Here is a 17,414-nt window from a genome sequence, read left to right on the forward strand (position 1 = left end):
AACTATTATTTAAAAATAATTTATTAGATAATAATTTTCGAAATATGTACATAATAAATACGTTCACGCTGATGACCTGATAAAATCGCATATGAAAACACCGCAGAGAAAACACAAAAAAAATAACCTTTTCTGCCTCTTTCTTAACCTTGTTTTTCAAGTTGATTAAAATTCTGTTTATACTTATCCAGCACGAACCGGCAGCAGCAGGTATCCTGCAAGTATGGACAGTATTCTTTGGTACATTCTATATGGACGCATTCATATTCCATTCGCGCATGCGCATTCACGCATTCATACGCGTCCATGTAGAATGTACCAAATAATACTGTCTTTACTTACAGGATGGTTCGGTGATTACATCCCAAATATGAATCGCTACCAGGATAACCGCCGCTACGAAAATCGCTCGCGTGGGCTCCTGTCACACGAAAATTCGTCGCACAGGAATATTGCCGTACAGAAAACTGCCCAAATATTGTTCAAAACTGCCCCAATCTCGTACAAAAAGCAGCATTTGCTGAGCAATATTTGGGCAGTTTTCTGTACGGCAATTTCCCTGTGCGACAGGAGACCCGCACGAGCGATTTTCGTAGCACGTTTATCATGGTAACGATTCACATTTGGGATTTTACCCGTTTACCTTGCAGGATACCTGCTGCTGCCGGTTCGTGCTGGATAGGTATAAAACGTTTATAAAGTATCAAAAACAGTACATGTAAATGTTACAGTGAAATTATAATTTCACTGACGTTTCAGTGAAATCATATCCAATTACATTTTCAATGGCCCCTATTAGTGAAATTATAATTTTTGATAGTTGGATGATAGTGCGTCGCCGACATGAATCGCGCCACTCACGTCACAACCCCACTCTTCTGTATCCCCACTCCGATGCCGAGCTCGGGCTCACACGCCCTCCTCCCGCAACCCCGCTTCTGTCCATTCCCACTTTCCTCATGGTCCACTATCTGTTTCGATTTGGCTTTTTTTGATGCTGCATGTGTGGGACTGGATGCGGAAGCAAACACGTCTTAATATCTTAGCAGCCAACACTCATTTATTTAAGGCTAAGTTAGGTTAGGGTTCGTTTTATTTTTTTAAGATTAGGTTGCTAGAGTTGGTAGTACGTTGTATTTTGAATTCGTACGTTGTAATTCGAATAGCAAATTCACTGACATTGAGAAGTGAATTTGAAATTCTATCTGTACTCACTGGTCGAGTCAGTGAAATTATAATCTCACTAGTGAAATTTGTTATTTCACTGACAATAACAGTTTCACTGTATCATAGGGTTGGATACCAGCGCTTTGTCCATACAAACGTATTAGACTTCTCCCTTCCTCAATTATGGCACTAGAGAAAATATTTTTTAATATGCTATGGATATCCACCATTGGGGTGCATCTATCGTTTTATTTTTTTAATTAATTATTTTTTATAGGAGCTAGGAGCCGCCAAACATCTATAAAATCGCCTCTTTTTTACACCCACGGAAAGAGTCCAGCGTGCTTATTTAACGGTCGATTTATAAAAAATATGCACATAGTTGCACAGAAAATATCTTTCTCATACCGATGATGAAATTTTTTTAAAAATTGGTCCAGTTTCGGAGGAGAAAATTGGAGAATACGAAACCTCGATTTTGTCAATTTAAGATACGTTTTATCTGGTCGAAGCGCAACTGTCGCATTCACTCAATATATATATTGATATATATTGTCGCATTCACTCAATATATATATATATATATATATATATATATATATATATATATATATATATATATATATATATATATATATATATATATATATTGATATATATATATATATATTGTCGCATTCACTCAATATATATATATATCGAAGAAAGGAACGGCAACAAAATTAAGGTTTCGGGTGTACAGCCCTCTTAATAACAGTCTCATTTTATATATTCTTCTATTTTTAATGCATAATGATAAACAAACTATTTTATTAATGTTCTTTATTCTATTCACATTCGGGTATTAAAATTTAAAAAATCTAATCTTGAACATTTTTCGAAGCTAAAAAACATAAGAAAATGTTGTAGTACAATATATTTTGTGTGCTTATTAAAATATTTTTTCCCTGTGCGCAGTTTTACGTGAGTGAATATTTTGTGTTCGCATTTTTCTGTGCGGTTTTATTAAGGAAATCGTTCATGCTAAAAGGAAATGGACAAATATCTGTACATACATATTTGTCCAACTGGACTAATTTAATTAACAACGCGAATTTAAAAAACAAAAACAAATAAATTCATTTATTTTTCAAATGAATTTATTTGATTACTGTATAATTATCGTTAATTTTCATATCGAATAGGTAGTATATTCAACTAAGAAATTTATCATTAAAATAGAAATCATAGAAATTTTATTATCATCCATAAATTTTACTGCACTGTTTTGAAGATGAGTATACGAGTAGGTGAGTCTGGTGTGTTGATGAGTGTGCATCGGTATACGTTATATTAATTATTATTGCAAAATTTCTACGTATTTAATAAATTCCCCATTGATTTATTCTGTCCAAGAATATAATAAATACGTCCTAACGAGTGGTGAGTTACCGCTTATGCGCAACCATAATGTAGGGTTTACGATTTTCGCGCGTACCAGTTAAATTATAACGGAACGCGTCCGTCGACAGGTTTACCAACTCATAATAATTAGCAAATTCCTATTTGCTGATTGGGCATATTATTGTGCGTGAAGGAATGATTTACTTTCGTATGCACATTTTAATTATGAATTCACACATAAAGTGACGATTTTTTATGTGTAATATTATGTATAAAATATATATATATATACAATTCGCACACGTACATACTTACACGTATGAATGTATTTAATGTATTTATGCTAATAAATGCAGGTTAGACACGTGGTAAATAAACAGAGATTCCGTTGTGTGCTGTTCATTGCAAATAGTTTGTTCGAACAAATCGTTACAAATAGATATTTCTAAGCGGTGATAGTTAATTAGTGCGCTTTTATGATTTAAATGCCCTAATTAAATTGCGCGTAAATTCTTCAAAACTACTATTATATTAATTGGATTATGAATGTGGAGCTATGCTAGGGCTGCCATAATTGTCGAGATGTTGACCGGGATATTTGAAAATTGAATCTAATCTATAATTTGGAAAGAGACTTTGTATGTATGTAAATATGTAAATATCCTTGGTCGTCGTCGTCTTCGTCGTCCGTAGATCGGTGACGTCATCGAACACGTGATTCGATTTTTTTTTTTCGATCCATGGGCGCCGATTTGTTTTTTTCGTTTCAATGGATTCACCCCCGCGGGGGCGCAAGGCGAGTAGCTTCATGGGGCCCCGCCAGGGGCGCCACAAGGGGCGCAGCCCCGAAGGGGGCCCGGGGGGCGCAGCCCCGTGGGGCCCCAGTCTCATGGGGCGCAGCCCCATGGGGCTCAAAAGGGGGCGCCACAAGGGGCGCAGCCCCGTGGGGCCCCGAAGGGGGCCCGGGAGGCCCAGCCTCATGGGGCGCAGCCCCATGGGGCTCAAAAGGGGGCGCCACAAGGGGCACAGCCCCGTGGGGCCCCAGCCTCATGGGGCGCAGCCCCATGGGGCTCAAAAGGGGGCGCCACAAGGGGCACAGCCCCGTGGGGCCCCAGCCTCATGGGGCGCAGCCCCATGGTGTTCAAAAGGGGGCGCCAACAGGGGCACAGCCCCGTGGGGCCCCGAAGGGGGCCCGGGGGGCCGAGCCTCATGGGGCGCAGCCCCATGGGGCTCAAAAGGGGGCGCCACAAGGGGCGCAGCCCCGTGGGGCCCCGAAGGGGGCCCGGGGGGCCCAGCCTCATGGGGCGCAGCCCCATGAGGCTCAAAAGGGGGCGCCACAAGGGGCGCAGCCCCGTGGGGCCCCGAAGGGGGCCCGGGGGGCCCAGCCTCATGGGGCGCAGCCCCATGGGGCTCAAAAGGGGGCGCCACAAGGGGCGCAGCCCCGTGGGGCCCCGAAGGGGGCCCGGGGGGCCCAGCCTCATGGGGCCCCGAAGGGGGCCCGGGGGGCCCAGCCTCATGGGGCGCAAGCCCTAATAGGCATTAACTAAGGGGGGCGAAGCCCTAGACGGCAATTAATCATGGGGGCGCGGGGGGCAAAGCCCTAAAAGGCATTAACTAAGGGGGGCGAAGCCCTAGACGGCATTTAATCATGGGGGTGCGGAGGGGCGAAGCCCTAAAAGGCATTAACTAAGGGGGGCGAAGCCCTAAACGGCAATTAATCTTTGGGGCGCGGGGGGCGAAGCCCTAAAAGGCATTAACTTAGGGGGGCGAAGCCCTAGACGGCTTTTAATCATGGGGGCGCGGAGGGGCGAAGCCCTAAAAGGCAACTGATCACGGGGGCGAAGCCCTAAACGGCAATTGCTCATGGGGCGTGGAGGGGCGAAGCCCTAGAAGGCAAAGGCTCAGGGGGGCGCCGAGGGCGAAGCCCTAGAAGGCAAAAAAAATTTTGATTTTTTTTTTTTGATTTTTTTAAATTTATTTTTTGATTTTTTTTTTATTTTTTTTTTTATTTTTTTTTAATTTTTTTTTTGATTTTTTTTTTATTTTTTTTTTTTAATTTTTTTAATTTTTTAATTTTTTTTAATTTTTTTTTTTTTTTAATTAAATTAGCTTAGTCATGTTTAGTCATGTTTTAGTCAGGTGCGGAGGGGCGAAGCCCTAAAAGGCATTAACTAAGGGGGGCGAAGCCCTAAACGGCAATTAATCTTGGGGGCGCGGGGGGCGAAGCCCTAAAAGGCAACTGATCATGGGGGCGAAGCCTTGGACGGCATTTAATCATGGGGGCGCGGAGGGGCGAAGCCCTAAAAGGCAACTGATCACGGGGGCGAAGCCCTAGACGGCATTCAATCATGGGGGCGTGGAGGGGCGAAGCCCTAAAAGGCAACTGATAATGGGGGCGAAGCCCTAGACGGCAATTAACCATGGGGACTTGGAGGGGCGAAGCCCTAAAAGGCAACTGATAATGGGGGCGAAGCCCTAGACGGCAATTAACCATGGGGACGTGGAGGGGCGAAGCCCCAAAAGGCATTAACTAAGGGGGGCGAAGCCCTAAATGGCAATTAATCATGGGGGCGCGGAGGGGCGAAGCCCTAAAAGGCATTAACTAAGGGGGGCGAAGCCCTAAATGGCAATTAATCATGGGGGCAAGGAGGGGCGAAGCCCTAAAAGGAACTGATCATGGGGGCGAAGCCCTAGACGGCATTTAACCATGGGGACGTGGAGGGGCGAAGCCCTAAAAGGCAACTGATAATGGGGGCGAAGCCCTAGACGGCAATTAACCATGGGGACTTGGAGGGGCGAAGCCCTAAAAGGCAACTGATCATGGGGGCGAAGCCCTAGACGGCATTTAACCATGGGGACGTGGAGGGGCGAAGCCCTAAAAGGCAACTGATAATGGGGGCGAAGCCCTAAACGGCAATTAATCTTGGGGGCGCGGGGGGCGAAGCCCTAAAAGGCAACTGATCATGGGGGCGAAGCCTTGGACGGCATTTAATCATGGGGGCGCGGAGGGGCGAAGCCCTAAAAGGCAACTGATCACGGGGGCGAAGCCCTAGACGGCATTTAATCATGGGGGCGTGGAGGGGCGAAGCCCTAAAAGGCAACTGGTCATGGGGGCGAAGCCCTAGACGGCATTTAACCATGGGGACGCGGAGGGGCGAAGCCCTAAAAGGCAACTGATCATGGGGGCGAAGCCCTAAACGGCAATGGGGCGTGGAGGGGCGAAGCCCTAGAAGGCAAAGGCTCAGGGGGTGCCGAGGGCGAAGCCCTAGAAGGCAAAAAAAAAATTAGATTTTTTTTTTTGATTTTTTTCAATTTTTTTTTTGATTTTTTTTTTTGATTTTTTTTTTATTTTTTTTTTATTTTTTTTTAAATTTTTTTTTTAAATTTTTTTTTTAAATTTTTAAATTTTTTTTTTTTTTAATTAAATTAGTTTAGTCATGTTTAAGCGGTTTATATTATAAACACTGAGCGAAGCCGGGTAATACAGCTAGTAAATTATAAATGGTAAAATTTAAATCCTATGCCATTGGAAATCTCAAACAACTTTTGATTATTTAAAGATTACTGAAAGATGTTGCAATATATATATATATATATATATATATATATATATATATATATATATATATATATATATATTTTTTTTTTTTTTTTGTAATTTGCTGTCAAACTAAATCTATCAATTAATAAAGGACCTTTAAAATGCTCAATTTTTTAATTCAAAAAGGGGAACGATATCTTTGTATTTATTATTTAACTTAAAAATTCGGGAATTTGTCGTATTCACTTATTATTTCTATTCAAAATTGAAATTTGTAATGACGATTTGTAATGACCGTTGCTCCTTTCGCACAGCTCCGTTTATATGATTAAGTAATTGCAGATCGCATGGTGAAATGACCGTAAACCAAGAGTAGGGACTCTAAATTCAACTTTTCCTCTGCGGACTTTCCACCTTTCATTCTCATATTTATTTGTTTTTCTTTAGTAGTTTTTGTCTGATTAATACCGGAATGTGTCCCGGTCTACCGGAACGTATGGCGGCTCTAAGGTAAGCCCTAATATTATGCGAACCTAAATGAGAATAGTACATGCCTTAGAACCAGTGGTGTCACCCCAAATTTGGAACAATGGGTTTCCAATTTTTTTTTCAATTTATACATATAATTTTTTTCGTCCAAGGTAGTATTATTAAAATAAATATTTCAATTTTTACGTAATAGTGACTCGGATGAAATTTTTTCTATTTTTTATATTACTTAAATGATATAATATTTCAAATGCTTATTTGTAAACATCCACTAGCTATTAAATTTGAATTCAATAGTGTAATTTGATTTTTTTACGTCGCTAATTTGAATACACAGACAGTGGGTTTTCCTTATTTTATGTAGTATCATCACTCATCAGCAGTGTGATGCCCCTGATGTAACCACGATTCAACAAATGGCTTTGCATCGAATTCAGAAAGTGGCTTTCCAAGAAGTTTAATAATCATTAAGTTGTATATGTTACCTACAGTTGAACAATTTCTTTGATCATTAGAAATATTATTCATTAAACTAAATACCCTTTTTTTAGCTTCTGCAGAGCTCACAGCAAAAGTTAGCTATTTTCTTACCTTCTTGGATACTTTTCAGAATTCGATTTATTGATAAATCGCTATCGTCGATATAATCTCGAAAATCGTTAATCAAAATTTGAGAGTTCATTGACTTTTCAAGATTTGTATATTTTTGACGGTTTTCTGGAAACCCATGGAAACCATTAGGGTGACACCACTGTTTAGAACGGATAACAATAAAAACAAGGAAGAACGGAGTCAAGGAAGAGAATTTCGATTGCAACTATACAAATTTTCAGTGAAAATATATCTATTTTTTTTATATAAAGTGTATTTTAGGATAGGTTTCAACGAACATTATTATTAGTTTTAATTAACTTATTTCAATTTCATAGCAGAACACACATAGAGTCCTAATTTGTAATGTTTAAGGGTTGATGTATGTATCTAAGTACCTAATTGTGTTCTAAATTCCACGACCCCACGTTTCAAAGGATTGCAAATGAAGCAGATTATTTTTTTTTATTTGGCCGGCGATTTGGAATAGACACAAAGTTTGTTTTGAGGCGAGGGCGGGGGCGTGGGTGGTTCAGATGGGCTTGTGGGAACCGTCTGCTCCTCGACAACCACGCGCCACTTAATTACAACTATAATATACAAGAAGATCGCATGTTTTGCTGAAATTATAACTGCGATGGCGAGGAATGCTGGAATAGAAAGGTAGAAACCGGAGGATATCATTTAGCATCTACCGGTCTTGGGTAATCTACATACATATGTATGTACATATGTGTTGAACTTAAGATAATGCGCATATCGCGTCCTTAGAACACGATGTCCACGATTTGGCCAAAATGGGTTATAAACGCAGTTTTGTTCCTAATTCCTTTCCAAAACCACCAATTGAAAATTCATAATAACCTAAAATTGAATGTATAAAGATCTGGAGTTAAAACATGATATTTTTTTTATACATTTCTCTTTGAAATGTAACTTTCCCAATACATTTATACCCACTGAACACAAATGTAATAATTAGAGACCGGAATCTGAAGGGGCTGTTTATTGTTCAAAGATTGTAAATGCATTGTTAAATGTTTGCCGAACCTTTTTTACAAAGGATTTACAACAATGGAACAATAGGCGGCACGTTTCCGGCCCCTTCAGATTCCGACCTCTAGTAATAATAAAATATTATTTTGTCAATTTTTTGAATTATTTTTACGAGTAAAACAATAACTGCAGTTTGAATGATTTTGAAGATTTTTTTATTGCTGATTATTTCTAATATAGCTTAACTAATTATATTAAAAATTTAAATATTCAAAAATGAAAAATTTTCAAAAATTGATTTCATAAATTGAAATCATTGCAATTTTCGGAAACGAATTCATAACAACTTACGATAACGTTTTCTATAAGGCCTTGTATAGATTATTGAAACTATAATACTTTCAATAATATTTTATTGGATTTTGACCTGGTCTTCGTGCATTACTAAATCTCAAAGCCACCGCTAAGTGCTGTACCTTTTTTTTGTTGTTCAAAGAAATATACGCTAATTCTCTAAGAACAATTGGATATGTACACATTTTTTTTATCTTTCGTAGAAATTTGACATTCATAATTGTTAGTTATGAGGAAAAAAACATTAATTAAAGAAAACCTTATAAAGCCGGTTGATCGAGCCAAAAAAGCCGGTTTTCGGTTTTATGAAAAATGTTCAAAAAGCCAGTTTTTCGGTTTCGGTTAAAGCTGGCGTGGAAGCCCTAGTGCTCCACTCTGGGTATTGTAGACATAACCATCGTGCTATGAGGACGCAATATGAATTGGGTATTTACAACTAGAGTAGTAAGACTGTTCCTCGGATTTAGTTTGCTACTTAATAATGGAGTGATCTTTTAGTTTGCACTCTTCATAGAACTTTGCAGATCCTTTGGAATGAATCTGAATTGTAGCCATTACCTCGACAAGGCTCTGGCGTAGGTGTTGCGTGCTCGAGAGCCGGAACCGTGGATGTAGAGAGCCTGGGGCACCTGTGAGTTGCTGGTCAATTTGAATACACCCCACATGGGCTAAAACGCTCGTGTAAATTGGTATTTATTTTCCCGCGCCGCGGCCGCCCCGTAAGGTCAACGGTTTCGAGTCACGGTTCCTACACGCACGACTCGCCCTCACTCGCATTCCATTATATTATAGCCGACACCGAAAACAATTACAGAAAATGTTGAGTGTGTGCGAGCGGGGGTGGTCCAGAGTGCAGATTCCACCGAAACCGCGAAAGCATCCATTATATGGGCGAAATTCGCAGCAGGTTGTAAATGGCCCCCACTTGCGAGAACTCAGAAATCATCCACCTGACCTCTTCTCGATTTTCCTGACCTCCCCAGTGAAATCGATCATTATAGTTATCGCTCGATGTTCACGATATGTTATTTTCTGGATATAATTGTGGATACATCCACTTCTAAGCTGGACACTGACGGAAAGATTTGTCAGTGGGTAGGGTCTCTTGCTACAAAATTTGCCGTAGAAATACCCTACAAAAAACATATACCGACTTAACTTCTTTTCTGAGAGTTTTTTACCGAATAAAATATTATATTGTCAAGAACAATTCAAATTGTCAAAAAAACGAAATTTCATCGTTTCATATCATATAAAAGATGTTTTTTTTAAAGATTTGTATTTTGAATTGGCAACCCTTTTTTCAGCCACAGCCAATTTAACAGTTGACAGCTGTTTTGTGCTCAATTTAATTTTCCATTTTACCATAAATAGACTGACGCTAGAACAATGCTTGCAAATTGTGCAAATTTTTATTTAAAAATCATGGTTTAGTTTGTGAAACTTACCGTGCGCTGCGTCTATTTTACGGCCGTGAATTGGCCTCCAAGATCGCGTGATTTAACACCTTTGGATTATTTTCGGTGAGGATATATGAAGTCGCAAGTATACGCTGATGAAGCAGAGACGATGGCCGACTTGGAAGCCTTCGCCGCGTTATTGCCGATGGACTATGGACTTTTAGATTGCGCTTAATTCGAATCAGCCGCGGCGCCCATATGTCAGATATCATATTTAAAGACGAATGACATAGCATTTTTCGTCCGTTCATTCGTTCGTACGTCGTTATTAATACTTTTGCATAATTGAAATACAAGGGCATTTCGCAAATCGTGGAGCTATGCAAAATAAACCGACAGAGAGAGAGCGAGATGGCACGAGACACGGTGCGCGCTCTATTGGGGATGTGGCCGTCGACGACAGAGGGGCGCAATGCATGCGCGCGTCCAGACGTGTTTTGTATACTATACAACTACAAACAAAATAAGGTTTTATGTCAACTTAAATTCATTTTTTCCTTAATATACGACGGCCAGTTATACTCATAAAACAATACAAAGCTCGTTTTAAATCAACATTGTGTTTATAATATCTATCCCATTCAAAGACAGAAACCATTACAAATAGGTTTAGCATACTGAATGTATCGTGCTGTGGACGTAACTTATGTAACTTGTCACCAGACTGGTTTAGCAATGAAATTAAATTAGGTAAAGATTATATGGCAACTACATATAATACATTAGTGTTGTACCCGATGAAATATCTTCGCATGGAATGAAATATCATTCCATGTTAAAAAATTAATAGAAATGTGTCGCGTGTTCGATCCTCACGCGGTCGAATTTTTATCAAATATCCTCTAAATATATTTAATTTAATTGTTCAATATGAAAAAAATGGTAAATACTACCTACCTACCTACATATAAACAGTATTAAACACCAATAGAAAAATTAATTAATTAAATAAATTTTCAATGGATGGCGCTAATTATATTAGCCCAAAGGAAACGTTTGTAGCAAACAGTATATATAGAAGTTTTTTTCTTTCGTAATTATATTCGTACATTTTGTTGGCAGTGGTTTAGCTGTGACTTCCATATGTATAACAAACAGATACACATACACTGATATAATAGCGATATTATATATATGTACTAATGTACATACGTATGTATGTATATTTTACATAATGTTTGGAGTAGATTAGAATTTCAGATACTTTTAAATGTGAAGTTTTTAAATTAATATGTAGTTACAAGTACGCCGCTGAAATATGCCAACAGTGAAAAATAAAGGTTGGTGAAGTATAATATTTTCCAGAACTTTACTCATTAATAATTTGATCGGTATCACGGACAGACTCCGTCAGGATTATGTTGTCCTGCAGCTGACCATTGCATGAGCGTTGCACCGCTCATTATGCGTTTATTGCTTTTCGTCTATCGCATAAATCAGACGAATGCTCACCAGCTCCAGCTTGAAAGCCTTGAAGCCCTCGAGATCTTCAGATACGTTTATTCATTTGCAACGACCCGAGAAGCAGCACAGGTGCTTTCAAACGCACCTGAAAAGCATATTTATATCGAATTGTGGCTAGTACATAAATAATAGGTCGTCGGCTGACTTGCTATATTCCAATATTTTTTTCTTATTATTTTGTTTTCATTTTGGTTGATGATGTATTAAGAGATGGTTCGTGAAAGTTTTGAGTTTCTTTTACATCTCAACGCACACTTTTATCCAATCGTATATCTCTTTAGCGCGATGATTTATTATGCGGTGTTTCGTTCGCGCTCTTTCAACGATTTATTTTCACAGGTCGCCATCTTGTTATTTATTTATTTTTAATTTTATTTTCATTTAGGTCGATATTAACGAGGCACGCATTCGTCCCACTAAGACTGCTAATTGTCCAATGTGTTCCAAGATAAATAAACATAAAGATTAACGAAGGAAATTATAAACAAGCGAACAAACAAAAAGAAAAACGCGCTTGATTAATTGTAAGCTGTGGAATATATTTAACGTTTTAAAGAACATTAGCGCTATGCGAATTTGTTTTATTTTTTATAAACAAATTTGTCTATCACGTTTGTTTATATATTTTTTTCATAATTTAAATTATTATTGGTTGTGCAATCTAACGTACCTACATAAAGATAATTAATATTTGGGCGTGCAATGGAATTAAAGTTGGATTATATTTAAAAATTTTTATATAACATGTGCGTAAAAAACGTATTGTGGTTTGAATTGATGTTACAGTGAAAGTGAAAGTGAAAATATATTTTCACCAATTCAAGCAGTGAAAATGTATCAAACAATGAATTTACAATGTTTAACTCTATAAATTTAACCCTAACAACCCAATCTTAAATGAATAGGGCAAACCCTTACTTAACCTAACCTATCCTAAACCTTAAATAATACCAACCCTAACTGAAAATGTAACTGGTTATGATTTCACCGAAACGTCAGTTAAAATATATTTTCACTTGAAAAATAATTTCACTGTGACATAGATACTGGTTGAAAAAAAAAAATACGCGTGACATTTAATTTTCATAGTTTTCATTGGATTGATGAGGTTTTTGATTTGTATTCGCGAAGGTTTTGAGTAAATTGTTGACTAATGACGTAAAATATATATACAATATAAATTTTTTTTCGTCCAAAGGTACTATTACATGAATGAACTTAAGAACTTATTAAATTTTATGAACTTATGAAAAGATTTGTGTAATTTTTGACAAAAATTATATGAATTTTTAGATTAAATAACGGGTTTCCGGAAACTTTTGATTTTTAGCCGGGTTTCCGGTTTTTTCATTTGTGTTTTTATTAAACTTATTTGAATCGAAAAAAAAAATATATTCAACCAATTGAATTGTCGTCATAGAAACTTTGTTTTGTTTTTGAAGTTCCCAACCAAAGATACAAACATACAAAGTCTCTTTCGAAATTATATATTATTTAAATATACATATGTAGATAGTGTGAAACGAATGGGGGGGCGGAATGTCAAATAATCACCAACAATAATAGAGGGCAAACAGTGGCTTGGGAGAAAGAGGCTCTCTTGTCTTCGGAACATCAGGTCACGTATGGGACTCAAGAAATTGTTTTGGCTTGCCCATGATAGGCCAGATTTCTTACGGGCTATAAATTAATGTCTACCCATGGCAGTAGTCTACGTCCGAATACGGATTTGGCATTAGAAGAAGAAGATTTTCGACCAACAAGAATCGAGATTTAGAGCTTGTATATGTACTGTAAAGACTACTGAAATGAAATATAAATATCTAATATATAATTTGGAAAGAGACTTTGTTTGTACAATGTAACCTTCGTTCGTTGGGTCGTAAATCCGTGACGTCATCGAACAAATAATTCGATTCAAAGGATTCGAAGTCCCCGGGGGCAAAGGCGCCTAGGGCGAAGCCGCCTTCGCGCCGGGGACGAAGCCCTAGGGGGCGCAGTCACCGGATTCTGATATATATATAATTTTATATAAGAGACTTACTATATATGTTTGTTTAATAAAAAAAAAAACAAATGAGTATTCAAGTAAATTTATATAAAATAAAACTATTCAAATAAATTTAATAAAATGTTTACTATTAGATTAGTCAGGTTTAAGCGGTTTATATTACAAATACCGAGCGACGCCGGGTAATACAGCTAGTACATTATATAATAAAAAAGGATTGCTCAATAGAACGCTATTGAAGGTAAATTCGAGTATGAATTCGAAATCATGACCGCAATAAATCCCCATATTTAATGTTTTGATATTAAATTAATGTTAAAATAAATAGACACAAAAAAATAGTATATATATTGTATTTATAAATTAATCACGCACGTTTTTTTTTTTACATAGAAACACGTGTAATACATATAATAAAATAAATTACATCACGCGATTGCGGAATAAGTCATAACATGTTTGTAGATATACGACGTGTAATTTTATTGACATTATAAATTTCTTGCGTCGGGGAAATGATGAAAATTGTGCTCATTTACGACGTGATTGACGACGCTTGTCACACGCAAGGAAATTATCAAGTTGATGATGAAGCCATCGAATGACTCTCGCCGGTACATATTTCTGAACGTTGAATCATTAAGTCTAATTTTACAGCACATTATGCACTTGCAATTGCATTGATATTATTTACGCGTTACTAACTACATCAACACTCTAAAGTCCGATATTTAATTAATCACAGTAAGAAAAAAATTCAACTAAGTATACAAAATCCTTTTCAAGGACTCCCTCGACGTAAAGATCAATCAACTTTCCTTTCGGAAAGAGTTGGCAACCTTTTCCATTGCAAATTTGAAAGGTTACGGACCGCTGAGAGGGCAAAGTATCAAAGCAACTCATTGCCGGGCCAGGTCCGATTATCTAAATTCATATTTATTGTATGTATGTATATATGGCGGCGTGTAACTGATATTTTGGCGAGAAGTTCCCACGAGGGGGAGGGCACTCCTCAAGACGTTTCGAATTCTTCGAAAATTTGACCGATCGGCTTTTTTCTCGCGTTTCGTGGCCATCTTCGAACACAATCGATCGGTCACGGCTCACTAATTTCGGGGTCACGAGGTCCGTATCGTTTAAATTATATCCCGGTAGAGCGCGTAAAAACCACCTGCAATTTTCGTGTGTGAGGAGAGCACACACATTTGCCACGAAACGACAAGTTGTCTCGAATAGGGACAGCCATACACGCAACGAACAGTTCGCCCCGATTCGGGAGATGTGGGTAATCATCATGTCAAATTTTTAATATCAACAATGAAGAATGCTTCACGGATATACAAATTTTTCATAATTAATTTGCCCCGAGTTTCAATAGTGAACTTTGGTTTATGTATGTACATATGTATGAATGTGCATTACATGTGCATTGAAATACAATACAATATAATGAAATATATATACAATACAATGTTGAAAATATTCGCGTTTTTACGTTACGCGATTATTTGTGTGGATATTGCTTCTGAACATCTTTTATACAGCTACGGCGTAATGTGGACAATAAATCAAAAATTTGCACTAAACAAAGCACACATATGAAACTTTTGTTTTGAATTTGTGACACACTATTAAGAGGGCTGGACAGCAGCGCCTTGTCCATACAAACGTACTATACTTCTCCCTACCTCAATTATGGCACTAGAGAAATTATTTTTTAATATGCTATGGATATCCACCATTGGGGTGCATCTATCGTTTTATTTTTTTTAATTAATTATTTTTTATAGGAGCTAGGAGCCGCCAAACATCTATAAAATCGCCTCTTTTTTACACCCACCAAAAGAGTCTAGCGTGGTTATTTAACGGTCGATTTTTAAAAAAATATGCCAATAGATGCACAGAAAATATCTTTCTCATACCGATGATGAAATTTTTTTAAAAATTGGTCCAGTTTTGGAGGAGAAAATAGTAGAATATGAACCCTCGATTTTGTCAATTTAAAACACGTTTTATCTGGTCAAAGCGCAACTGTCGCATTCACTCAATATATATATATATATATTGATATATGTATATTGTCGCATTCACTCAATATATATATCGAAGAAAGGAACGGTAACAAAATTAAGGTTTCGGGTGTACAGCCCTCTTAATACGAAATATTGCAATTTTGTTACCAGTTGAGAAAAAATATTACAATTTTGGCGAAGAGATTATCCACAAAATTTGCTAATAGATTTCGAGGTATTCAAATGTGTTTGGAGAAATCAAAATTGAAAAACTAAAATACCCATCAATTATTTATTAAAAAAAAGAACCAATAAAATTTTATTTTAAATGGATGGATGTATAAATAAGTTAGAAGTATTAAAAAATATTATCCATAAAAAAAATAAAATCCATTACATAAATAAACAACGCGAAAATGTTAGTCACATTATAAAAACCCAAAGAAGTATGGAAAGCTGTATGCTCGGTATAACGAGGAGATATAGGAAATGGACTACGATAGAGAGAGAGAGACCTCCATCCAGCAGAGGATGGTGAATAGTTGTAAATATGATGGTGACTAAACTTAGGCGTTGGCTTGGTGGTCGTCAAGTAACAATAGAATTCACCTTGTACTAAAAAAAATAGCAATAGTTCAAATCAAATCCGTACCAATGATTTTGGCGCACTTGGCAAATATCAAATAAGCACCCTTTATGTATTTTTTTAATGGCTATGAAAAATAGTGCCCGGATCTTTATTTTCCAATAAAAAAATGACCTGCGTGAGTGGATACCCACTAAATAGCGATATTTTTATCGATATTTAATAGCGATAGTCTAAGCTTATAAACCAGCAGAATAGACTAGTGGTTACCATATAATCCTTTGAACAGAGTGGTCACAGGTACAAATCCCACTTTGGTTCTGCTCCCTTGGATTTGTGACTCCAGGTCGATCGTTTCCTATCAGAGTTTGCCATTTTATTTGATTTTCATTGAAACTGTTCCAAAAAATTGGCAACCTTACCCATTTTATCGCAAAATCTCGAGTTTCCAGCAATCTCGAATTTCGCTGAATTGTTTAAAATGCTGCAAATTTACAAATTTGACCATATGTTTATGTCTCTGTGGATATTAATTGATATGTATTTATGTACTTTGTATTATATTAATAATATTTTTATCAAATGTACAATGTTTCTGGCCAGGAAGGCGCATTCGGGTTACCTGTTCGGCCTTCCTGCTTCCTGGTATGTATAAATTAAAGATTTAAAAAAATTAAACCTTTATATTATACATATATAAATATATTGTTCATATTGTATTTTTCGTCGTAAGAAAATTTTGCTTCACGCTCCTTTTTGAAGATTTTTGCACCCTTGGCAAATAATATTAATAATTTAAAATAAAATAATAAAGAATCTAAATCTCTACCTAAAAACAAAATTCTAAATATTCTTCTTATAAATAAAATTCTACTATATTCTGATAAAAAAATTAAAGCAAATTCTCTATGTCCCGTTGCCAATGCCTTGCTACGGTTCTGGTTAAAATTATTAATTTATTGATTTACTCACTTTTACTCAGTGCCGGCCTTACACCCAATGGCGCCCTCCGGCATTTTTTTCTTAACACACATAGAAAAAAATTATAAAAAACTGGATTACCATCCTCCTTTTTCCCGGCCTTGGGACATTGCTACAGTTTCAGGCCGTGTCAGCAAAAGCATAGAAACCCAAATGTTTGGATATAAGTCTTGTAAATTGTGCTGTTTTATAAAATTTAATACAATGAATGAAAGGCTTTTAAATTGATAAGTTCAGAGCATAATTTGAAGATTGGCTTTTACCAGTAGATTGTTTGAATAGAATTTGCCGAGTACAAATGTAAGGCCTTTGGCGCATCGAGCGGCGCCCTAACTTATTTGGCGCCCTCGAGCACCGCCCGACCCAGCCCCCCTCTAAA

General features: G+C 37.3%; 1 protein-coding gene across 1 annotated transcript in view; it reads right to left on the reverse strand.

Moving 5' to 3' along the window:
• LOC143913183 (uncharacterized) overlaps window positions 1-17,414 on the reverse strand; it is a 29,577-nt gene that overhangs the window by 4,119 nt on the left and 8,044 nt on the right. The gene's annotated exons all lie outside the window — the stretch shown is intronic.

This window comes from Arctopsyche grandis, chromosome 6 (assembly GCF_051622035.1).
Source record: "Arctopsyche grandis isolate Sample6627 chromosome 6, ASM5162203v2, whole genome shotgun sequence".
Classification (NCBI taxonomy): domain Eukaryota; kingdom Metazoa; phylum Arthropoda; class Insecta; order Trichoptera; family Hydropsychidae; genus Arctopsyche; species Arctopsyche grandis.